At 43.9% G+C, this 25,149-nt stretch overlaps 12 non-coding genes across 12 annotated transcripts; all 12 read left to right on the top strand.

Annotated features, from left to right (window-relative positions):
- Nucleotides 1-674: 674 nt before the first annotated feature.
- Nucleotides 675-746, top strand: TRNAG-ACC (transfer RNA glycine (anticodon ACC)). Its single transcript has one exon. It is a non-coding gene; the product is annotated as a tRNA-Gly (tRNA).
- A 1,502-nt stretch (nt 747-2,248) lies between these two features.
- TRNAG-UCC (transfer RNA glycine (anticodon UCC)) lies at nt 2,249-2,320 on the top strand. The gene has a single exon. It is a non-coding gene; the product is annotated as a tRNA-Gly (tRNA).
- A 1,529-nt stretch (nt 2,321-3,849) lies between these two features.
- TRNAG-CCC (transfer RNA glycine (anticodon CCC)) lies at nt 3,850-3,921 on the top strand. Its single transcript has one exon. It is a non-coding gene; the product is annotated as a tRNA-Gly (tRNA).
- Nucleotides 3,922-5,434: 1,513 nt separating this feature from the next.
- TRNAG-UCC (transfer RNA glycine (anticodon UCC)) lies at nt 5,435-5,506 on the top strand. The gene has a single exon. It is a non-coding gene; the product is annotated as a tRNA-Gly (tRNA).
- A 1,330-nt stretch (nt 5,507-6,836) lies between these two features.
- On the top strand, nt 6,837-6,908 carry TRNAG-CCC (transfer RNA glycine (anticodon CCC)). Its single transcript has one exon. It is a non-coding gene; the product is annotated as a tRNA-Gly (tRNA).
- Nucleotides 6,909-10,008: 3,100 nt separating this feature from the next.
- Nucleotides 10,009-10,080, top strand: TRNAW-CCA (transfer RNA tryptophan (anticodon CCA)). The gene has a single exon. It is a non-coding gene; the product is annotated as a tRNA-Trp (tRNA).
- A 1,532-nt stretch (nt 10,081-11,612) lies between these two features.
- TRNAG-UCC (transfer RNA glycine (anticodon UCC)) lies at nt 11,613-11,684 on the top strand. Its single transcript has one exon. It is a non-coding gene; the product is annotated as a tRNA-Gly (tRNA).
- Nucleotides 11,685-14,800: 3,116 nt separating this feature from the next.
- TRNAG-UCC (transfer RNA glycine (anticodon UCC)) lies at nt 14,801-14,872 on the top strand. The gene has a single exon. It is a non-coding gene; the product is annotated as a tRNA-Gly (tRNA).
- Nucleotides 14,873-16,202: 1,330 nt separating this feature from the next.
- Nucleotides 16,203-16,274, top strand: TRNAW-CCA (transfer RNA tryptophan (anticodon CCA)). The gene has a single exon. It is a non-coding gene; the product is annotated as a tRNA-Trp (tRNA).
- A 1,530-nt stretch (nt 16,275-17,804) lies between these two features.
- Nucleotides 17,805-17,876, top strand: TRNAG-UCC (transfer RNA glycine (anticodon UCC)). Its single transcript has one exon. It is a non-coding gene; the product is annotated as a tRNA-Gly (tRNA).
- A 1,529-nt stretch (nt 17,877-19,405) lies between these two features.
- On the top strand, nt 19,406-19,477 carry TRNAG-CCC (transfer RNA glycine (anticodon CCC)). Its single transcript has one exon. It is a non-coding gene; the product is annotated as a tRNA-Gly (tRNA).
- Nucleotides 19,478-24,138: 4,661 nt separating this feature from the next.
- TRNAG-UCC (transfer RNA glycine (anticodon UCC)) lies at nt 24,139-24,210 on the top strand. The gene has a single exon. It is a non-coding gene; the product is annotated as a tRNA-Gly (tRNA).
- The last annotated feature ends 939 nt before the right edge of the window (nt 24,211-25,149 follow it).

Here is a 25,149-nt window from a genome sequence, read left to right as displayed (position 1 = left end):
CCACGCTACTCTGCTTAATGATCCTTATCTGCATAAAAAGAACACTTTCACAACAGAGCAGAGTGGCGCAGCGGAAGCGTGCTGGGCCCATAACCCAGAGGTCGATGGATCGAAACCATCCTCTGCTAATTTTGCTTGATTTTCCTTCCAAGGACCAAGCTGTCATTTCCAGGCTACCAGCAAGGAAAAGCGCAAGCTTGTGCCAGCTATGTGAGAAAAGACTTCTCAACTATCTGTGTCTGCTGAAATACAAGAGAGGGATCGTCAAAGGATCCACACTGTACTTTGAAAGTAAAGGCACACAATAATAAGCATGAATGACTGGTGGGACCTTCAAACACTTTTATGGGGAGGCTTTGAATTTCATTCTTCCCTTTTTGTTCTGCTCTTATCTATCTCCTGGGCATTTCATGGAATGTTCTCTATTTCTCTTCCCTGCTTTGCTTCCCATGCTGCCTCTATATGTTCATATCTATTATTTGTAATGCTGCTTTCCATTCTTCTCTTCTGCACAGCTTTGTCCTTGGTTTCAATCCCAGTTCCTTACCCTCTACAAAAACTTTCTATTGCTTTTCATGTTGGTATCTAAACCAAATGCACCATTGAAGCTGGTGCAAGATAGTCATTGAACTCAGGGTCCTAATGTTTAGAACCGAGAGCGCACAGCTCAGAGGGCGTTGGTGGTATAGTGGTGAGCATAGCTGCCTACCAAGCAGTTGACCCGGGTTCGATTCCCGGCCAACGCAGTACAAATACTTATATATTCTGCAAGCAGGATATATTTTAATGCAACATTTCACAAAATGGAAATATAATGAACAGGTTAATCAGCCATTATATAAAAAATTAACAAATATGTAGGCAAGCATTTCGATCGCTCCTTCTGCTATATTCATTGTCCTAATATATGATAAGTTTCATAAAGCAGAGTCACCACTCACATGTTCTGGTAAAAAAACTATGTTACAGTGGGCAGACAATGAAAGAGCTGAGGCCCGACCAGACATTTTAACTCCAGCATCTCTATGTTAAAAAGCATTTCCTAGGCAATATTTAGCCTCTGAAAAAAATATGCAAGATCCAGCAATAAATCTGGCAAAAGTCCCCAACATTTTGTGCATACTTGTGCCCTAACCTGAATGTAGCGCCACCTTGTAGCTGTTGAAGGAAACTGCTGCTCACAAAATGTTTTATCAGAAGGCAAGTTGAGAGGAATCCAAGAGTCAGATGTCCATGGAAAGAGCCACTCACTGAAGCAGGAATGTTGGATGCTTCATATTCGCATAGTTTCCTGTCCAACGTCCACAACGATCCCAAACGCTCAAAAGCCTCACACCGGGTAGATCTCTGGCTCCCAGGTAAAGCCAAATCCTGAGCATGCTAGTGCTAGGATACCCGAGAGAGAGAGAGAGAGGGTTCAAGAGCTACTGTCTTGATAAAGGCCTGAAACGGCTAGTGCCTAAGAGTCTCTGACTTTCAGTTATGACTGATTGTGAGAGGGGAAGATGAAGTTTTTCTGCACCCAGCATGCCTTGGGATATACTTATGCAAATGAGGTGAGAGCCAGACCAATCCCACGCTACTCTGCTTAATGATCCTTATCTGCATAAAAAGAACACTTTCACAACAGAGCACAGGGGTGCAGCGGAAGTGTGCTGGGCCCATAACCCAGAGGTCGATGGATCGAAACCATCCTCTGCTAATTTTGCTTGATTTTCCTTCCAAGGACCAAGCTGTCATTTCCAGGCTACCAGCAAGGAAAAGCGCAAGCTTGTGCCAGCTATGTGAGAAAAGACTTCTCAACTATCTGTGTCTGCTGAAATACAAGAGAGGGATCGTCAAAGGATCCACACTGTACTTTGGAAGTAAAGGCACACAATAATAAGCATGAATGACTGGTGGGACCTTCAAACACTTTTATGGGGAGGCTTTGAATTGCATTCTTCCCTTTTTGTTCTGCTCTTATCTATCTCCTGGGCATTTCATGGAATGTTCTCTATTTCTCTTCCCTGCTTTGCTTCCCATGCTGCCTCTATGTGTTCATATCTAATATTTGTAATGCTGCTTTCCATTCTTCTCTTCTGCACAGCTTTGTCCTTGGTTTCAATCCCAGTTCCTTACCCTCTACAAAAACTTTCTATTGCTATTCATGTTGGTATCTAAACCAAATGCACCATTGAAGCTGGTGCAAGATAGTCATTGAACTCAGGGTCCTAATGTTTAGAACCGAGAGCGCACAGATCAGAGGGCGTTGGTGGTATAGTGGTGAGCATAGCTGCCTTCCAAGCAGTTGACCCGGGTTCGATTCCCGGCCAACGCAGTACAAATACTTATATATTCTGCAAGCAGGATATATTTTAATGCAACATTTCACAAAATGGAAATATAATGAACAGGTTAATCAGCCATTATATAAAAAATAAACAAATATGTAGGCAAGCATTTCGATCGCCCCTTCTGCTATCTTCATTGTCCTAATATATGATAAGTTTCATAAGGCAGAGTCACCACTCACATGTGCTGGTTAAAAATATGTTACAGTGGGCAGACAATGAAAGAGCTGAGGCCCGACCAGACATTTTAACTCCAGCATCTCTATGTTAAAAAGCATTTCCTAGGCAATATTTAGCCTCTGAAAAAAATATGCAAGATCCAGCAATAAATCTGGCAAAAGTCCCCAACATTTTGTGCATACTTGTGCCCTCACCTGAATGTAGCACCACCTTGTAGCCGTCGGAGGTAACTGCAGCTCACAAAATGTTTCATCAGAGGGCAAGTTTAGAGAAATCCAAAAGGCAGATGTCCATGGAAAGAGCCTCCGACTGCAGCAGGAAGTTTGGATGCTTCAAATTTGCATAGCTTCCAGTCCAACGTCCTCTCATGTACCGAAAGCTCCCAAACGCTCAAAAGCCTTACACCCAGCAAGCCCTCACCGGGTAGATCTCTGGCTCCCAGGTAAAGCCAAATACTGAGCATGCAAGCACTAGGATCACAGAGAGAGAGAGAGACAGAGAGCGTCGGAGAGCTGCTGTCTTGTTAAAGGCCTGAAACGGCTAGTGCCTAAGAGGGTCTGGACTTTCAGTTGTGACTGATTGTGAGAGGGGAAGATAAAGATTTTCTGCACCCAGCATGCCTTGCGATACACTTAGGCAAATGAGGTGAGAGCCCGACCAATCCCACGTCACTCCGCTGAATGCCTCCTTATCTGCATAAAGAGAACACTTTCACAAAGGAGCAGAGTGGCGCAACGGAAGTGTGCTGGGCCCATAATCCAGAGGTCGATGGATCGAAACCATCCTCTGCTAATTTTGCTTGATTTTCCTTCCAAGGACCAAGCTGTCATTTCCACGTTGCCAGAAAGGAAAAGTGCAAGCTTGTGCCAGCTATGTGAGGAAAGACTTCTCAACTATTCGTGTCTGTGTAATACAAGAGTGATCGTGAAAGGTACAACCCTGTACTTTGAAAGTAAAGACACACAATTATAACCATAAATGACTGGTGGGAGCTTCACACAACTTTCTGGGCATGCTTTGAATTTCATTCTTCCCTTTTTGTTCTGCTCTTATCTATCTCCTGGGCATTTCATGGAATGTTCTCTTTCTCTTCCCTGCTTTGCTTCCCATGCTGCCTATATATGCTCATTTCTACTATTTGTACTGTTGCTTTTCATTTCTTCTCTTCTGCACAGCTTTGTCCTTGGTTTCAATCCCCAGTTCCTTACCCTCTGCAAAAAACGTTCTACTGCTTCTCATGTTGGTATCTAAACCAAATGCACCATTGAAGCTGGTGCAAGATAGTCATTGATTTCTGAAAAGTAATATTTAGAACCGAGAGCTAACACATCAGAGGGCGTTGGTGGTATAGTGGTGAGCATAGCTGCTTCCCAAGCAGTTGACCCGGGTTCAATTCCCGGCCAACGCACTGAAAATACTTATATTTTCTGCAAGCAGGATATATTTTAATGCAACAAGTCACAAAATGGAAATTTCACGAACAGATTAATCAGCCATATATAAAAAAATAAACAAATACGTGGGCAAACATCTCAATCGCACCTTCTGCTACATACATTGTCCTAATATATGATAAGTTTCATAAAGCAGAGTCACAACTCACATGTGCTGGTAATAAATTTGTTACAGTGGGCAAACAATGGAAGGGCTGAGGCCCGACCAGACATTGTAACTCCAGCATCTCTATGTTAAAAAGCATTTCTAGGCAATATCTAGCCTCTGAAAAAAATATGCAAGATCCACAGATAAATCTGGCAAAAGTCCCTAACATTTTGTGCATACTTGTGCTCTCACCTGAATGTAGCGCCACCTTGTAGCTGTCGAAGGAAACTGCTGCTCACAAAATGTTTTATCAGAAGTCAAGTTGAGAAGAATCCAAGAGTCAGATGTCCATGGAAAGAGCCACTCACTGAAGCAGGAATGTTGGATGCTTCATATTCGCATAGTTTCCTGTCCAACGTCCACTCACGTCCCGAACGCTCCCAAACGCTCAAAAGCCTCGCCCTCGCCGGGTAGATCTCTGGCTCCCAGGTAAAGCCAAATCCTGAGCATGCTAGTGCTAGGATACCCGAGAGAGAGAGAGAGAGGGTTCAAGAGCTACAGTCTTGATGAAGGCCTGAAATGGCTAGTGTCTAAGAGTCTCTGACTTTCAGTTATGACTGATTGTGAGAGGGGAAGATGAAGTTTTTCTGCACCCAGCATGCCTTGGGATATACTTATGCAAATGAGGTGGGAGCCAGACCAATCCCACGCTACTCTGCTTAATGATCCTTATCTGCATAAAAAGAACACTTTCACAACAGAGCAGAGTGGCGCAGCGGAAGCGTGCTGGGCCCATAACCCAGAGGTCGATGGATCGAAACCATCCTCTGCTAATTTTGCTTGATTTTCCTTCCAAGGACCAAGCTGTCATTTCCAGGCTACCAGCAAGGAAAAGCGCAAGCTTGTGCCAGCTATGTGAGAAAAGACTTCTCAACTATCTGTGTCTGCTGAAATACAAGAGAGGGATCGTCAAAGGATCCACACTGTACTTTGAAAGTAAAGGCACACAATAATAAGCATGAATGACTGGTGGGACCTTCAAACACTTTTATGGGGAGGCTTTGAATTTCATTCTTCCCTTTTTGTTCTGCTCTTATCTATCTCCTGGGCATTTCATGGAATGTTCTCTATTTCTCTTCCCTGCTTTGCTTCCCATGCTGCCTCTATATGTTCATATCTATTATTTGTAATGCTGCTTTCCATTCTTCTCTTCTGCACAGCTTTGTCCTTGGTTTCAATCCCAGTTCCTTACCCTCTACAAAAACTTTCTATTGCTTTTCAGGTTGGTATCTAAACCAAATGCACCATTGAAGCTGGTGCAAGATAGTCATTGAACTCAGGGTCCTAATGTTTAGAACCCAGAGTGCACAGATCAGAGGGCGTTGGTGGTATAGTGGTGAGCATAGCTGCCTTCCAAGCAGTTGACCCGGGTTCGATTCCCGGCCAACGCAGTACAAATACTTATATGTTACAGTGGGCAGACAATGAAAGAGCTGAGGCCCGACCAGAAATTTTAACTCCAACATCTCTATGTTAAAAAGCATTTCCTAGGCAATATTTAGCCTCTGAAAAAAATATGGAAGATCCAGCAATAAATCTGGCAAAAGTCCCCAACATTTTGTGCATACTTGTGCCCTCACCTGAATGTAGCACCACCTTGTAGCCGTCGGAGGTAACTGCAGCTCACAAATGTTTCATCAGAGGGCAAGTTTAGAGGAATCCAAAAGGCAGATGTCCATGGAAAGAGCCTCCGACTGCAGCAGGAAGTTAGGATGCTTCAAATTTGAATAGCTTCCAGTCCAACGTCCTCTCATGTACCGAACGCTCCCAAACGCTCAAAAGCCTTACACCCGGCAAGCCCTCACCGGGTAGATCTCTGGCTCCCAGGTAAAGCCAAATACTGAGCATGCAAGCACTAGGATCACAGAGAGAGAGAGAGACAGAGAGCGTCGGAGAGCTGCTGTCTTGTTAAAGGCCTGAAACGGCTAGTGCCTAAGAGGGTCTGGACTTTCAGTTGTGACTGATTGTGAGAGGGGAAGATAAAGATTTTCTGCACCCAGCATGCCTTGCGATACACTTAGGCAAATGAGATGAGAGCCCGACCAATCCCACGTCACTCCACTGAATGCCTCCTCATCTGCATAAAGAGAACACTTTCACAAAGGAGCAGAGTGGCGCAGCGGAAGCATGCTGGGCCCATAACACAGAGGTCGATGGATCAAAACCATCCTCTGCTAATTTTGCTTGATTTTCCTTCCAAGGACCAAGCTGTCATTTCCACGTTGCCAGAAAGGAAAAGTGCAAGCTTGTTCCAGCTATGTGAGGAAAGACTTCTCAACTATTCGTGTCTGTGTAATACAAGAGTGATCGTGAAAGGTACAACCCTGTACTTTGAAAGTAAAGACACACAATTATAACCATAAATGACTTTTGGGAGCTTCACACAACTTTCTGGGCATGCTTTGAATTTCATTGTTCCCTTTTTGTTCTGCTCTTATCTATCTCCTGGGCATTTCATGGAATGTTCTCTTTCTCTTCCCTGCTTTGCTTCCCATGCTGCCTATATATGCTCATTTCTACTATTTGTACTGTTGCTTTTCATTTCTTCTCTTCTGCACAGCTTTGTCCTTGGTTTCAATCCCCAGTTCCTTACCCTCTGCAAAAAACGTTCTACTGCTTCTCATGTTGGTATGTAAACCAAATGCACCATTGAAGCTGGTGCAAGATAGTCATTGATTTCTGCAACGTAATATTTAGAACCGAGAGCTAACACATCAGAGGGCGTTGGTGGTATAGTGGTGAGCATAGCTGCTTCCCAAGCAGTTGACCCGGGTTCGATTCCCGGCCAACGCACTGAAAATACTTATATTTTCTGCAAGCAGGATATATTTTAATGCAACATGTCACAAAATGGAAATTTCACGAACAGATTAATCAGCCATATATAAAAAAATAAACAAATACGTGGGCAAACATCTCAATCGCACCTTCTGCTACATACATTGTCCTAATATATGATAAGTTTCATAAAGCAGAGTCACAACTCACATGTGCTGGTAATAAATTTGTTACAGTGGGCAAACAATGGAAGGGCTGAGGCCCGACCAGACATTGTAACTCCAGCATCTCTATGTTAAAAAGCATTTCTAGGCAATATCTAGCCTCTGAAAAAAATATGCAAGATCCACAGATAAATCTGGCAAAAGTCCCTAACATTTTGTGCATACTTGTGCTCTCACCTGAATGTAGCGCCACCTTGTAGTTGTCGAAGGAAACTGCTGCTCACAAAATGTTTTATCAGAAGGCAAGTTGAGAGGAATCCAAGAGTCAGATGTCCATGGAAAGAGCCACTCACTGAAGCAGGAATGTTGGATGCTTCATATTCGCATAGTTTCCTGTCCAACGTCCACAACGCTCCCAAATGCTCAAAAGCCTCGCCCTCACCGGGTAGATCTCTGGCTCCCAGGTAAAGCCAAATCCTGAGCATGCTAGTGCTAGGATACCCGAGAGAGAGAGAGGGTTCAAGAGCTACTGTCTTGATAAAGGCCTGAAACGGCTAGTGCCTAAGAGTCTCTGACTTTCAATTATGACTGATTGTGAGAGGGGAAGATTAAGTTTTTCTGCATCCAGCATGCCTTGGGATATACTTATGCAAATGAGGTGAGAGCCAGACCAATCCCACGCTACTCTGCTTAATGATCCTTATCTGCATAAAAAGAACACTTTTACAACAGAGCAGAGTGGCGCAGCGGAAGCGTGCTGGGCCCATAACCCAGAGGTCGATGGATCGAAACCATCCTCTGCTAATTTTGCTTGATTTTCCTTCCAAGGACCAAGCTGTCATTTCCAGACTACCAGCAAGGAAAAGCGCAAGCTTGTGCCAGCTATGTGAGAAAATACTTCTCAGCTATCTGTGTCTGCTGAAATACAAGAGAGGGATCGTCAAAGGATCCACACTGTACTTTGAAAGTAAAGGCACACAATAATAAGCATGAATGACTGGTGGGACCTTCAAACACTTTTATGGGGAGGCTTTGAATTTCATTCTTCCCTTTTTGTTCTGCTCTTATCTATCTCCTGGGCATTTCATGGAATGTTCTCTATTTCTCTTCCCTGCTTTGCTTCCCATGCTGCCTCTATATGTTCATATCTATTATTTGTAATGCTGCTTTCCATTCTTCTCTTCTGCACAGCTTTGTCCTTGGTTTCAATCCCAGTTCCTTACCCTCTACAAAAACTTTCTATTGCTTTTCATGTTGGTATCTAAACCAAATGCACCATTGAAGCTGGTGCAAGATAGTCATTGAACTCAGGGTCCTAATGTTTAGAACCGAGAGCGCACAGATCAGAGGGCGTTGGTGGTATAGTGGTGAGCACAGCTGCCTTCCAAGCAGTTGACCCAGGTTCGATCCCCGGCCAACGCAGTACAAATACTTATATATTCTGCAAGCAGGATATATTTTAATGCAACATTTCACAAAATGGAAATATAATGAACAGGTTAATCAGCCATTATATAAAAAATAAACAAGTATGTAGGCAAGCATTTCGATCGCCCCTTCTGCTATATTCATTGTCCTAATATATGATAAGTTTCATAAAGCAGAGTCACTACTCACATGTGCTGGTAAAAAATATGTTACAGTGGGCAGACAATGAAAGAGCTGAGGCCCGACCAGACATTTTAACTCCAGCATCTCTATGTTAAAAAGCATTTCCTAGGCAATATTTAGCCTCTGAAAAAAATATGGAAGATCCAGCAATAAATCTGGCAAAAGTCCCCAACATTTTGTGCATACTTGTGCCCAAACCTGAATGTAGCACCACCTTGTAGCCGTCGGAGGTAACTGCAGCTCACAAAATGTTTCATCAGAGGGCAAGTTTAGAGGAATCCAAAAGGCAGATGTCCATGGAAAGAGCCTCCGACTGCAGCAGGAAGTTTGGATGCTTCAAATTTGAATAGCTTCCACTCCAACGTCCTCTCATGTACCGAACGCTCCCAAACGCTCAAAAGCCTTACACCCGGCAAGCCCTCACCGGGTAGATCTCTGGCTCCCAGGTAAAGCCAAATACTGAGCATGCAAGCACTAGGATCACAGAGAGAGAGAGAGACAGAGAGCGTCGGAGAGCTGCTGTCTTGTTAAAGGCCTGAAACGGCTAGTGCCTAAGAGGGTCTGGACTTTCAGTTGTGACTGATTGTGAGAGGGGAAGATAAAGATTTTCTGCACCCAGCATGCCTTGCGATACACTTAGGCAAATGAGGTGAGAGCCCGACCAATCCCACGTCACTCCGCTGAATGCCTCCTCATCTGCATAAAGAGAACACCTCCACAAAGGAGCAGAGTGGCGCAGCGGAAGCGTGCTGGGCCCATAACCCAGAGGTCGATGGATCAAAACCATCCTCTGCTAATTTTGCTTGATTTTCCTTCCAAGGACCAAGCTGTCATTTCCACATAGCCAGAAAGGAAAAGTGCAAGCTTGTGCCAGCTATGTGAGGAAAGACTTCTCAACTATTCGTGTCTGTGTAATACAAGAGTGATCGTGAAAGGTACAACCCTGTACTTTGAAAGTAAAGACACACAATTATAACCATAAATGACTGGTGGGAGCTTCACACAACTTTCTGGGCATGCTTTGAATTTCATTCTTCCCTTTTTGTTCTGCTCTTATCTATCTCCTGGGCATTTCATGGAATGTTCTCTTTCTCTTCCCTGCTTTGCTTCCCATGCTGCCTATATATGCTCATTTCTACTATTTGTACTGTTGCTTTTCATTTCTTCTCTTCTGCACAGCTTTGTCCTTGGTTTCAATCCCCAGTTCCTTACCCTCTGCAAAAAACGTTCTACTGCTTCTCATGTTGGTATCTAAACCAAATGCACCATTGAAGCTGGTGCAAGATAGTCATTGATTTCTGCAACGTAATATTTAGAACCGAGAGCTAACACATCAAAGGGCGTTGGTGGTATAGTGGTGAGCATAGCTGCTTCCAAAGCAGTTGACCCGGGTTTGATTCCCAGCCAACGCACTGAAAATACTTATATTTTCTGCAAGCAGGATATATTTTAATGCAACATGTCACAAAATGGAAATTTCACGAACAGATTAATCAGCCATATATAAAAAAATAAACAAATACGTGGGCAAACATCTCAATCGCACCTTCTGCTACATACATTGTCCTAATATATGATAAGTTTCATAAAGCAGAGTCACAACTCACATGTGCTGGTAATAAATTTGTTACAGTGGGCAAACAATGGAAGGGCTGAGGCCCGACCAGACATTGTAACTCCAGCATCTCTATGTTAAAAAGCATTTCTAGGCAATATCTAGCCTCTGAAAAAAATATGCAAGATCCACAGATAAATCTGGCAAAAGTCCCTAACATTTTGTGCATACTTGTGCTCTCACCTGAATGTAGCGCCACCTTGTAGCTGTCGAAGGAAACTGCTGCTCACAAAATGTTTTATCAGAAGGCAAGTTGAGAGGAATCCAAGAGTCAGATGTCCATGGAAAGAGCCACTCACTGAAGCAGGAATGTTGGATGCTTCATATTCGCATAGTTTCCTGTCCAACGTCCAGAACGCTCCCAAACGCTCGCAAACGCTCAAAAGCCTCACACCGGACAAGCCCTCACCGGGTAGATCTCTGGCTCCCAGGTAAAGCCAAATCCTGAGCATGCTAGTGCTAGGATACCCGAGAGAGAGAGAGAGAGAGAGAGAGGGTTCAAGAGCTACTGTCTTGATAAAGGCCTGAAACGGCTAGTGCCTAAGAGTCTCTGACTTTCAGTTATGACTGATTGTGAGAGGGGAAGATGAAGTTTTTCTGCACCCAGCATGCCTTGGGATATACTTATGCAAATGAGGTGAGAGCCAGACCAATCCCACGCTACTCTGCTTAATGATCCTTATCTGCATAAAAAGAACACTTTCACAACAGAGCTGAGTGGCGCAGCGGAAGCGTGCTGGGCCCATAACCCAGAGGTCGATGGATCGAAACCATCCTCTGCTAATTTTGCTTGATTTTCCTTCCAAGTACCAAGCTGTCATTTCCAGGCTACCAGCAAGGAAAAGCGCAAGCTTGCGCCAGCTATGTGAGAAAAGAATTCTCAACTATCTGTGTCTGCTGAAATACAAGAGAGGGATCGTCAAAGGATCCACACTGTACTTTGAAAGTAAAGGCACACAATAATAAGCATGAATGACTGGTGGGACCTTCAAACACTTTTATGGGGAGGCTTTGAATTTCATTCTTCCCTTTTTGTTCTGCTCTTATCTATCTCCTGGGCATTTCATGGAATGTTCTCTATTTCTCGCCCCTGCTTTGCTTCCCATGCTGCCTCTATATGTTCATATCTATTATTTGTAATGCTGCTTTCCATTCTTCTCTTCTGCACAGCTTTGTCCTTGGTTTCAATCCCAGTTCCTTACCCTCTACAAAAACTTTCTATTGCTTTTCATGTTGGTATCTAAACCAAATGCACCATTGAAGCTGGTGCAAGATAGTCATTGAACTCAGGGTCCTAATGTTTAGAACCGAGAGCGCACAGATCAGAGGGCGTTGGTGGTATAGTGGTGAGCATAGCTGCCTTCCAAGCAGTTGACCCGGGTTCGATTCCCGGCCAACGCAGTACAAATACTTATATATTCTGCAAGCAGGATATATTTTAATGCAACATTTCACAAAATGGAAATATAATGAACAGGTTAATCAGCCATTATATAAAAAATAAACAAATATGTAGGCAAGCATTTCGATCGCCCCTTCTGCTATCTTCATTGTCCTAATATATGATAAGTTTCATAAAGCAGAGTCACCACTCACATGTGCTGGTTAAAAATATGTTACAGTGGGCAGACAATGAAAGAGCTGAGGCCCGACCAGACATTTTAACTCCAGCATCTCTATGTTAAAAAGCATTTCCTAGGCAATATTTAGCCTCTGAAAAAAATATGCAAGATCCAGCAATAAATCTGGCAAAAGTCCCCAACATTTTGTGCATACTTGTGCCCTCACCTGAATGTAGCACCACCTTGTAGCCGTCGGAGGTAACTGCAGCTCACAAAATGTTTCATCAGAGGGCAAGTTTAGAGAAATCCAAAAGGCAGATGTCCATGGAAAGAGCCTCCGACTGCAGCAGGAAGTTTGAAAGCTTCAAATTTGCATAGCTTCCAGTCCAACGTCCTCTCATGTACCGAAAGCTCCCAAACGCTCAAAAGCCTTACACCCAGCAAGCCCTCACCGGGTAGATCTCTGGCTCCCAGGTAAAGCCAAATACTGAGCATGCAAGCACTAGGATCACAGAGAGAGAGAGAGACAGAGAGCGTCGGAGAGCTGCTGTCTTGTTAAAGGCCTGAAACGGCTAGTGCCTAAGAGGGTCTGGACTTTCAGTTGTGACTGATTGTGAGAGGGGAAGATAAAGATTTTCTGCACCCAGCATGCCTTGCGATACACTTAGGCAAATGAGGTGAGAGCCCGACCAATCCCACGTCACTCCGCTGAATGCCTCCTTATCTGCATAAAGAGAACACTTTCACAAAGGAGCAGAGTGGCGCAGCGGAAGCGTGCTGGGCCCATAATCCAGAGGTCGATGGATCGAAACCATCCTCTGCTAATTTTGCTTGATTCTCCTTCCACGGACCAAGCTGTCATTTCCACGTTGCCAGTAAGGAAAAGTGCAAGCTTGTGCCAGCTATGTGAGGAAAGACTTCTCAACTATTCGTGTCTGTGTAATACAAGAGTGATCGTGAAAGGTACAACCCTGTACTTTGAAAGTAAAGACACACAATTATACCCATAAATGACTGGTGGGAGCTTCACACAACTTTCTGGGCATGCTTTGAATTTCATTCTTCCCTTTTTGTTCTGCTCTTATCTATCTCCTGGGCATTTCATGGAATGTTCTCTTTCTCTTCCCTGCTTTGCTTCCCATGCTGCCTATATATGCTCATTTCTACTATTTGTACTGTTGCTTTTCATTTCTTCTGTTCTGCACAGCTTTGTCCTTGGTTTCAATCCCCAGTTCCTTACCCTCTGCAAAAAACGTTCTACTGCTTCTCATGTTGGTATCTAAACCAAATGCACCATTGAAGCTGGTGCAAGATAGTCATTGATTTCTGCAACGTAATATTTAGAACCGAGAGATAACACATCAGAGGGCGTTGGTGGTATAGTGGTGAGAATAGCTACTTCCCAAGCAGTTGACCCGGGTTCGATTCCCGGCCAACGCACTGAAAATACTTATATTTTCTGCAAGCAGGATATATTTTAATGCAACATGTCACAAAATGGAAATTTCACGAACAGATTAATCAGCCATATATAAAAAAATAAACAAATACGTGGGCAAACATCTCAATCGCACCTTCTGCTACATACATTGTCCTAATATATGATAAGTTTCATAAAGCAGAGTCACAACTCACATGTGCTGGTAATAAATGTGTTACAGTGGGCAAACAATGGAAGGGCTGAGGCCCGACCAGACATTGTAACTCCAGCATCTCTATGTTAAAAAGCATTTCTAGGCAATATCTAGCCTCTGAAAAAAATATGCAAGATCCACAGATAAATCTGGCAAAAGTCCCTAACATTTTGTGCATACTTGTGCTCTCACCTGAATGTAGCGCCACCTTGTAGCTGTCGAAGGAAACTGCTGCTCACAAAATGTTTTATCAGAAGGCAAGTTGAGAAGAATCCAAGAGTCAGATGTCCATGGAAAGAGCCACTCACTGAAGCAGGAATGTTGGATGCTTCATATTCGCATAGTTTCCTGTCCAACGTCCACTCACGTCCCGAACGCTCCCAAACGCTCAAAAGCCTCGCCCTCACCGGGTAGATCTCTGGCTCCCAGGTAAAGCCAAATCCTGAGCATGCTAGTGCTAGGATACCCGAGAGAGAGAGAGAGAGAGGGTTCAAGAGCTACAGTCTTGATGAAGGCCTGAAATGGCTAGTGCCTAAGAGTCTCTGACTTTCAGTTATGACTGATTGTGAGAGGGGAAGATGAAGTTTTTCTGCACCCAGCATGCCTTGGGATATACTTATGCAAATGAGGTGGGAGCCAGACCAATCCCACGCTACTCTGCTTAATGATCCTTATCTGCATAAAAAGAACACTTTCACAACAGAGCAGAGTGGCGCAGCGGAAGCGTGCTGGGCCCATAACCCAGAGGTCGATGGATCGAAACCATCCTCTGCTAATTTTGCTTGATTTTCCTTCCAAGGACCAAGCTGTCATTTCCAGGCTACCAGCAAGGAAAAGCGCAAGCTTGTGCCAGCTATGTGAGAAAAGACTTCTCAACTATCTGTGTCTGCTGAAATACAAGAGAGGGATCGTCAAAGGATCCACACTGTACTTTGAAAGTAAAGGCACACAATAATAAGCATGAATGACTGGTGGGACCTTCAAACACTTTTATGGGGAGGCTTTGAATTTCATTCTTCCCTTTTTGTTCTGCTCTTATCTATCTCCTGGGCATTTCATGGAATGTTCTCTATTTCTCTTCCCTGCTTTGCTTCCCATGCTGCCTCTATATGTTCATATCTATTATTTGTAATGCTGCTTTCCATTCTTCTCTTCTGCACAGCTTTGTCCTTGGTTTCAATCCCAGTTCCTTACCCTCTACAAAAACTTTCTATTGCTTTTCAGGTTGGTATCTAAACCAAATGCACCATTGAAGCTGGTGCAAGATAGTCATTGAACTCAGGGTCCTAATGTTTAGAACCCAGAGTGCACAGATCAGAGGGCGTTGGTGGTATAGTGGTGAGCATAGCTGCCTTCCAAGCAGTTGACCCGGGTTCGATTCCCGGCCAACGCAGTACAACTACTTATATGTTACAGTGGGCAGACAATGAAAGAGCTGAGGCCCGACCAGAAATTTTAACTCCAGCATCTCTATGTTAAAAAGCATTTCCTAGGCAATATTTAGCCTCTGAAAAAAATATGGAAGATCCAGCAATAAATCTGGCAAAAGTCCCCAACATTTTGTGCATACTTGTGCCCTCACCTGAATGTAGCACCACCTTGTAGCCGTCGGAGGTAACTGCAGCTCACAAATGTTTCATCAGAGGGCAAGTTTAGAGGAATCCAAAAGGCAGATGTCCATGGAAAGAGCCTCCGACTGCAGCAGGAAGTTTGGATGCTTCAAATTTGAATAGCTTCCAGTCCAACGTCCTCTCATGTACCGAACGCTCCCAAACGCTCAAAAGCCTTACACCCGGCAAGCCCTCACCGGGTAGATCTCTGGCTCCCAGGTAAAGCCAAATACTGAGCATGCAAGCACTAGGATCACAGAGAGAGAGAGAGACAGAGAGCGTCGGAGAGCTGCTGTCTTGTTAAAGGCCTGAAACGGCTAGTGCCTAAGAGGGTCTGGACTTTCAGTTGTGACTGATTGTGAGAGGGGAAGATAAAGATTTTCTGCACCCAGCATGCCTTGCGATACACTTAGGCAAATGAGATGAGAGCCCGACCAATCCCACGTCACTCCACTGAATGCCTCCTCATCTGCATAAAGAGAACACTTTCACAAAGGAGCAGAGTGGCGCAGCGGAAGCGTGCTGGGCCCATAACCCAGAGGTCGATGGATCAAAACCATCCTCTGCTAATTTTGCTTGATTTTCCTTCCAAGGACCAAGCTGTCATTTCCACTTTGCCAGAAAGGAAAAGTGCAAGCTTGTGCCAGCTATGTGAGGAAAGACTTCTCAACTATTCGTGTCTGTGTAATACAAGAGTGATCGTGAAAGGTACAACCCTGTACTTTGAAAGTAAAGACACACAATTATAACCATAAATGACTGGTGGGAGCTTCACACAACTTTCTGGGCATGCTTTGAATTTCATTCTTCCCTTTTTGTTCTGCTCTTATCTATCTCCTGGGCATTTCATGGAATGTTCTCTTTCTCTTCCCTGCTTTGCTTCCCATGCTGCCTATATATGCTCATTTCTACTATTTGTACTGTTGCTTTTCATTTCTTCTCTTCTGCACAGCTTTGTCCTTGGTTTCAATCCCCAGTTCCTTACCCTCTGCAAAAAACGTTCTACTGCTTCTCATGTTGGTATCTAAACCAAATGCACCATTGAAGCTGGTGCAAGATAGTCATTGATTTCTGCAACGTAATATTTAGAACCGAGAGCTAACACATCAAAGGGCGTTGGTGGTATAGTGGTGAGCATAGCTGCTTCCAAAGCAGTTGACCCGGGTTCGATTCCCAGCCAACGCACTGAAAATACTTATATTTTCTGCAAGCAGGATATATTTTAATGCAACATGTCACAAAATGGAAATTTCACGAACAGATTAATCAGCCATATATAAAAAAATAAACAAATACGTGGGCAAACATCTCAATCGCACCTTCTGCTACATACATTGTCCTAATATATGATAAGTTTCATAAAGCAGAGTCACAACTCACATGTGCTGGTAATAAATTTGTTACAGTGGGCAAACAATGGAAGGGCTGAGGCCCGACCAGACATTGTAACTCCAGCATCTCTATGTTAAAAAGCATTTCTAGGCAATATCTAGCCTCTGAAAAAAATATGCAAGATCCACAGATAAATCTGGCAAAAGTCCCTAACATTTTGTGCATACTTGTGCTCTCACCTGAATGTAGCGCCACCTTGTAGCTGTCGAAGGAAACTGCTGCTCACAAAATGTTTTATCAGAAGGCAAGTTGAGAGGAATCCAAGAGTCAGATGTCCATGGAAAGAGCCACTCACTGAAGCAGGAATGTTGGATGCTTCATATTCGCATAGTTTCCTGTCCAACGTCCAGAACGCTCCCAAACGCTCGCAAACGCTCAAAAGCCTCACACCGGACAAGCCCTCACCGGGTAGATCTCTGGCTCCCAGGTAAAGCCAAATCCTGAGCATGCTAGTGCTAGGATACCCGAGAGAGAGAGAGAGAGAGAGAGGGTTCAAGAGCTACTGTCTTGATAAAGGCCTGAAACGGCTAGTGCCTAAGAGTCTCTGACTTTCAGTTATGACTGATTGTGAGAGGGGAAGATGAAGTTTTTCTGCACCCAGCATGCCTTGGGATATACTTATGCAAATGAGGTGAGAGCCAGACCAATCCCACGCTACTCTGCTTAATGATCCTTATCTGCATAAAAAGAACACTTTCACAACAGAGCTGAGTGGCGCAGCGGAAGCGTGCTGGGCCCATAACCCAGAGGTCGATGGATCGAAACCATCCTCTGCTAATTTTGCTTGATTTTCCTTCCAAGTACCAAGCTGTCATTTCCAGGCTACCAGCAAGGAAAAGCGCAAGCTTGCGCCAGCTATGTGAGAAAAGAATTCTCAACTATCTGTGTCTGCTGAAATACAAGAGAGGGATCGTCAAAGGATCCACACTGTACTTTGAAAGTAAAGGCACACAATAATAAGCATGAATGACTGGTGGGACCTTCAAACACTTTTATGGGGAGGCTTTGAATTTCATTCTTCCCTTTTTGTTCTGCTCTTATCTATCTCCTGGGCATTTCATGGAATGTTCTCTATTTCTCTTCCCTGCTTTGCTTCCCATGCTGCCTCTATATGTTCATATCTATTATTTGTAATGCTGCTTTCCATTCTTCTCTTCTGCACAGCTTTGTCCTTGGTTTCAATCCCAGTTCCTTACCCTCTACAAAAACTTTCTATTGCTTTTCATGTTGGTATCTAAACCAAATGCACCATTGAAGCTGGTGCAAGATAGTCATTGAACTCAGGGTCCTAATGTTTAGAACCGAGAGCGCACAGATCAGAGGGCGTTGGTGGTATAGTGGTGAGCATAGCTGCCTTCCAAGCAGTTGACCCGGGTTCGATTCCCGGCCAACGCAGTACAAATACTTATATATTCTGCAAGCAGGATATATTTTAATGCAACATTTCACAAAATGGAAATATAATGAACAGGTTAATCAGCCATTATATAAAAAATAAACAAATATGTAGGCAAGCATTTCGATCGCCCCTTCTGCTATCTTCATTGTCCTAATATATGATAAGTTTCATAAAGCAGAGTCACCACTCACATGTGCTGGTTAAAAATATGTTACAGTGGGCAGACAATGAAAGAGCTGAGGCCCGACCAGACATTTTAACTCCAGCATCTCTATGTTAAAAAGCATTTCCTAGGCAATATTTAGCCTCTGAAAAAAATATGCAAGATCCAGCAATAAATCTGGCAAAAGTCCCCAACATTTTGTGCATACTTGTGCCCTCACCTGAATGTAGCACCACCTTGTAGCCGTCGGAGGTAACTGCAGCTCACAAAATGTTTCATCAGAGGGCAAGTTTAGAGAAATCCAAAAGGCAGATGTCCATGGAAAGAGCCTCCGACTGCAGCAGGAAGTTTGAAAGCTTCAAATTTGCATAGCTTCCAGTCCAACGTCCTCTCATGTACCGAAAGCTCCCAAACGCTCAAAAGCCTTACACCCAGCAAGCCCTCACCGGGTAGATCTCTGGCTCCCAGGTAAAGCCAAATACTGAGCATGCAAGCACTAGGATCACAGAGAGAGAGAGAGACAGAGAGCGTCGGAGAGCTGCTGTCTTGTTAAAGGCCTGAAACGGCTAGTGCCTAAGAGGGTCTGGACTTTCAGTTGTGACTGATTGTGAGAGGGGAAGATAAAGATTTTCTGCACCCAGCATGCCTTGCGATACACTTAGGCAAATGAGGTGAGAGCCCGACCAATCCCACGTCACTCCGCTGAATGCCTCCTTATCTGCATAAAGAGAACACTTTCACAAAGGAGCAGAGTGGCGCAGCGGAAGCGTGCTGGGCCCATAATCCAGAGGTCGATGGATCGAAACCATCCTCTGCTAATTTTGCTTGATTCTCCTTCCACGGACCAAGCTGTCATTTCCACGTTGCCAGTAAGGAAAAGTGCAAGCTTGTGCCAGCTATGTGAGGAAAGACTTCTCAACTATTCGTGTCTGTGTAATACAAGAGTGATCGTGAAAGGTACAACCCTGTACTTTGAAAGTAAAGACACACAATTATAACCATAAATGACTGGTGGGAGCTTCACACAACTTTCTGGGCATGCTTTGAATTTCATTCTTCCCTTTTTGTTCTGCTCTTATCTATCTCCTGGGCATTTCATGGAATGTTCTCTTTCTCTTCCCTGCTTTGCTTCCCATGCTGCCTATATATGCTCATTTCTACTATTTGTACTGTTGCTTTTAATTTCTTCTCTTCTGCACAGCTTTGTCCTTGATTTCAATCACCAGTTCCTTACCCTCTGCAAAAAACGTTCTACTGCTTCTCATGTTGGTATCTAAACCAAATGCACCATTGAAGCTGGTGCAAGATAGTCATTGATTTCTGCAACGTAATATTTAGAACCGAGAGCTAACACATCAGAGGGCGTTGGTGGTATAGTGGTGAGCATAGCTGCTTCCCAAGCAGTTGACCCGGGTTCGATTCCCGGCCAACGCACTGAAAATACTTATATATTCTGCAAGCAGGATATATTGTAATGCAACATGTCACAAAATGGAAATTTCACGAACAGATTAATCAGCCATATATAAAAAAATAAACAAATACGTGGGCAAACATCTCAATCGCACCTTCTGCTACATACATTGTCCTAATATATGATAAGTTTCATAAAGCAGAGTCACAACACACATGTGCTGGTAATAAATTTGTTACAGTGGGCAAACAATGGAAGGGCTGAGGCCCAACCAGACATTGTAACTCCAGCATCTCTATGTTAAAAAGCATTTCTAGGCAATATCTAGCCTCTGAAAAAATATGCAAGATCCACCGATAAATCTGGCAAAAGTCCCTAACATTTTGTGCATACTTGTGCTCTCACCTGAATGTAGCGCCACCTTGTAGCTGTTGAAGGAAACTGCTGCTCACAAAATGTTTTATCAGAAGGCAAGTTGAGAGGAATCCAAGAGTCAGATGTCCATGGAAAGAGCCACTCACTGAAGCAGGAATGTTGGATGCTTCATATTCGCATAGTTTCCTGTCCAACGTCTACAACGCTCCCAAACCCTCAAAAGCCTCTCACCGGGTAGATCTCTGGCTCCCAGGTAAAGCCAAATCCTGAGCATGCTAGTGCTAGGATACCCGAGAGAGAGAGAGGGTTCAAGAGCTACTGTCTTGATAAAGGCCTGAAACGGCTAGTGCCTAAGAGTCTCTGACTTTCAATTATGACTGATTGTGAGAGGGGAAGATGAAGTTTTTCTGCACCCAGCATGCATTGGGATATACTTATGCAAATGAGGTGAGAGCCAGACCAATCCCACGCTACTCTGCTTAATGATCCTTATCTGCATAAAAAGAACACTTTCAAAACAGAGCAGAGTGGCGCAGCGGAAGCGTGCTGGGCCCATAACCCAGAGGTCGATGGATCGAAACCATCCTCTGCTAATTTTGCTTGATTTTCCTTCCAAGGACCAAGCTGTCATTTCCAGGCTACCAGCAAGGAAAAGCGCAAGCTTGTGCCAGCTATGTGAGAAAAGACTTCTCAGCTATCTGTGTCTGCTGAAATACAAGAGAGGGATCGTCAAAGGATCCACACTGTACTTTGAAAGTAAAGGCACACAATAATAAGCATGAATGATTGGTGGGACCTTCAAACACTTTTATGGGGAGGCTTTGAATTTCATTCTTCCCTTTTTGTTCTGCTCTTATCTATCTCCTGGGCATTTCATGGAATGTTCTCTATTTCTCTTCCCTGCTTTGCTTCCCATGCTGCCTCTATATGTTCATATCTATTATTTGTAATGCTGCTTTCCATTCTTCTCTTCTGCACAGCTTTGTCCTTGGTTTCAATCCCAGTTCCTTACCCTCTACAAAAACTTTCTATTGCTTTTCATGTTGGTATCTAAACCAAATGCACCATTGAAGCTGGTGCAAGATAGTCATTGAACTCAGGGTCCTAATGTTTAGAACCGAGAGCACACAGATCAGAGGGCGTTGGTGGTATAGTGGTGAGCATAGCTGCCTTCCAAGCAGTTGACCCGGGTTCAATTCCCAGCCAACGCAGTACAAATACTTATATATTCTGCAAGCAGGATGTATTTTAATGCAACATTTCACAAAATGGAAATATAATGAACAGGTTAATCAGCCATTATATAAAAAATAAACAAATATGTAGGCAAGCATTTCGATCGCCCCTTCTGCTATATTCATTGTCCTAATATATGATAAGTTTCATAAAGCAGAGTCACCACTCACATGTTCTGGTAAAAAATATGTTACAGTGGGCAGACAATGAAAGAGCTGAGGCCCGACCAGACATTTTAACTCCAGCATCTCTATGTTAAAAAGCATTTCCTGGGCAATATTTAGCCTCTGAAAAAAATATGCAAGATCCAGCAATAAATCTGGCAAAAGTCCCCAACATTTTGTGCATACTTGTGCCCTCACCTGAATGTAGCGCCACCTTGTAGCTGTCGAAGGAAACTGCTGCTCACAAAATGTTTTATCAGAAGGCAAGTTGAGAGGAATCCAAGAGTCAGATGTCCATGGAAAGAGCCACTCACTGAAGCAGGAATGTTGGATGCTTCATATTCACATAGTTTCCTGTCCAACGTCCACAACGCTCCCAAACCCTCAAAAGCCTCACACCGGGCAAGCCCTCACGGGTAGATCTCTGGCTCCCAGGTAAAGCCAAATCCTGAGCATGCTAGTGCTAGGATACCCGAGAGAGAGAGAGGGTTCAAGAGCTACTGTCTTGATAAAGGCCTGAAACGGCTAGTGCCTAAGAGTCTCTGACTTTCAATTTTGACTGATTGTGAGAGGGGAAGATGAAGTTTTTCTGCACCCAGCATGCCTTGGGATATACTTATGCAAATGAGGTGAGAGCCAGACCAATCCCACGCTACTCTGCTTAATGATCCTTATCTGCATAAAAAGAACACTTTCACAACAGAGCAGAGTGGCGCAGCGGAAGCGTGCTGGGCCCATAACCCAGAGGTCGATGGATCGAAACCATCCTCTGCTAATTTTGCTTGATTTTCCTTCCAAGGACCAAGCTGTCATTTCCAGGCTACCAGCAAGGAAAAGCGCAAGCTTGTGCCAGCTATGTGAGAAAAGACTTCTCAGCTATCTGTGTCTGCTGAAATACAAGAGAGGGATTGTCAAAGGATCCACACTGTACTTTGAAAGTAAAGGCACACAATAATAAGCATGAATGACTGGTGGGACCTTCAAACACTTTTATGGGGAGGTTTTGAATTTCATTCTTCCCTTTTTGTTCTGCTCTTATCTATCTCCTGGGCATTTCATGGAATGTTCTCTATTTCTCTTCCCTGCTTTGCTTCCCATGCTGCCTCTATATGTTCATATCTATTATTTGTAATGCTGCTTTCCATTCTTCTCTTCTGCACAGCTTTGTCCTTGGTTTCAATCCCAGTTCCTTACCCTCTACAAAAACTTTCTATTGCTTTTCATGTTGGTATCTAAACCAAATGCACCATTGAAGCTGGTGCAAGATAGTCATTGAACTCAGGGTCCTAATGTTTAGAACCGAGAGCGCACAGATCAGAGGGCGTTGGTGGTATAGTGGTGAGCATAGCTGCCTTCCAAGCAGTTGACCCGGGTTCGATTCCCAGCCAACGCAGTACAAATACTTATATATTCTGCAAGCAGGATATATTTTAATGCAACATTTCACAAAATGGAAATATAATGAACAGGTTAATCAGCCATTATATAAAAAATAAACAAATATGTAGGCAAGCATTTCGATCGCCCCTTCTGCTATATTCATTGTCCTAATATATGATAAGTTTCATAAAGCAGAGTCACCACTCACATGTTCTGGTAAAAAATATGTTACAGTGGGCAGACAATGAAAGAGCTGAGGCCCGACCAGACATTTTAACTCCAGCATCTCTATGTTAAAAAGCATTTCCTGGGCAATATTTAGCCTCTGAAAAAAATATGCAAGATCCAGCAATAAATCTGGCAAAAGTCCCCAACATTTTGTGCATACTTGTGCCCTCACCTGAATGTAGCGCCACCTTGTAGCTGTTGAAGGAAACTGCTGCTCACAAAATGTTTTATCAGAAGGCAAGTTGAGAGGAATCCAAGAGTCAGATGTCCATGGAAAGAGCCACTCACTGAAGCAGGAATGTTGGATGCTTCATATTCGCATAGTTTCCTGTCCAACGTCCACAACGCTCCCAAACGCTCAAAAGCCTCACACCGGGCAAGCCCTCACCAGGTAGATCTCTGGCTCCCAGGTAAAGCCAAATCCTGAGCATGCTAGTGCTAGGATACCCGAGAGAGAGAGAGAGGGTTCAAGAGCTACTGTCTTGATAAAGGCCTGAAACGGCTAGTGCCTAAGAGTCTCTGACTTTCAGTTATGACTGATTGTGAGAGGGGAAGATGAAGTTTTTCTGCACCCAGCATGCCTTGGGATATACTTATGCAAATGAGGTGAGAGCCAGACCAATCCCACGCTACTCTGCTTAATGATCCTTATCTGCATAAAAAGAACACTTTCACAACAGAGCTGAGTGGCGCAGCGGAAGCGTGCTGGGCCCATAACCCAGAGGTCGATGGATCGAAACCATCCTCTGCTAATTTTGCTTGATTTTCCTTCCAAGTACCAAGCTGTCATTTCCAGGCTACCAGCAAGGAAAAGCGCAAGCTTGCGCCAGCTATGTGAGAAAAGAATTCTCAACTATCTGTGTCTGCTGAAATACAAGAGAGGGATCGTCAAAGGATCCACACTGTACTTTGAAAGTAAAGGCACACAATAATAAGCATTAATGACTGGTGGGACCTTCAAACACTTTTATGGGGAGGCTTTGAATTTCATTCTTCCCTTTTTGTTCTGCTCTTATCTATCTCCTGGGCATTTCATGGAATGTTCTCTATTTCTCTTCCCTGCTTTGCTTCCCATGCTGCCTCTATATGTTCATATCTATTATTTGTAATGCTGCTTTCCATTCTTCTCTTCTGCACAGCTTTGTCCTTGGTTTCAATCCCAGTTCCTTACCCTCTACAAAAACTTTCTATTGCTTTTCATGTTGGTATCTAAACCAAATGCACCATTGAAGCTGGTGCAAGATAGTCATTGAACTCAGGGTCCTAATGTTTAGAACCGAGAGCGCACAGATCAGAGGGCGTTGGTGGTATAGTGGTGAGCACAGCTGCCTTCCAAGCAGTTGACCCGGGTTCGATTCCCGGCCAACGCAGTACAAATACTTATATATTCTGCAAGCAGGATATATTTTAATGCAACATTTCACAAAATGGAAATATAATGAACAGGTTAATCAGCCATTATATAAAAAATAAACAAATATGTAGGCAAGCATTTCGATCGCCCCTTCTGCTATATTCATTGTCCTAATATATGATAAGTTTCATAAAGCAGAGTCACCACTCACATGTGCTGGTAAAAAATATGTTACAGTGGGCAGACAATGAAAGAGCTGAGGCCCGACCAGACATTTTAACTCCAGCATCTCTATGTTAAAAAGCATTTCGTAGGCAATATTTAGCCTCTGAAAAAAATATGCAAGATCCAGCTATAAATCTGGCAAAAGTCCCCAACATTTTGTGCATACTTGTGCCCTCACCTGAATGTAGCACCACCTTGTAGCCGTCGGAGGTAACTGCAGCTCACAAAATGTTTCATCAGAGGGCAAGTTTAGAGGAATCCAAAAGGAAGATGTCCATGGAAAGAGCCTCCGACTGCAGCAGGAAGTTTGGATGCTTCAAATTTGAATAGCTTCCAGTCCAACGTCCTCTCATGTACCGAACGCTCCCAAACGCTCAAAAGCCTTACACCCGGCAAGCCCTCACCGGGTAGATCTCTGGCTCCCAGGTAAAGCCAAATACTGAGCATGCAAGCACTAGGATCACAGAGAGAGAGAGAGACAGAGAGCGTTGGAGAGCTGCTGTCTTGTTAAAGGCCTGAAACGGCTAGTGCCTAAGAGGGTCTGGACTTTCAGTTGTGACTGATTGTGAGAGGGGAAGATAAAGATTTTCTGCACCCAGCATGCCTTGCGATACACTTAGGCAAATGAGGTGAGAGCCCGACCAATCCCACGTCACTCCACTGAATGCCTCCTCATCTGCATAAAGAGAACACTTTCACAAAGGAGCAGAGTGGCGCAGCGGAAGCGTGC

Source organism: Lissotriton vulgaris, chromosome 9 (assembly GCF_964263255.1).
Source record: "Lissotriton vulgaris chromosome 9, aLisVul1.2, whole genome shotgun sequence".
Classification (NCBI taxonomy): domain Eukaryota; kingdom Metazoa; phylum Chordata; class Amphibia; order Caudata; family Salamandridae; genus Lissotriton; species Lissotriton vulgaris.
This window is presented reverse-complemented; position numbering and strand designations above follow the sequence as displayed.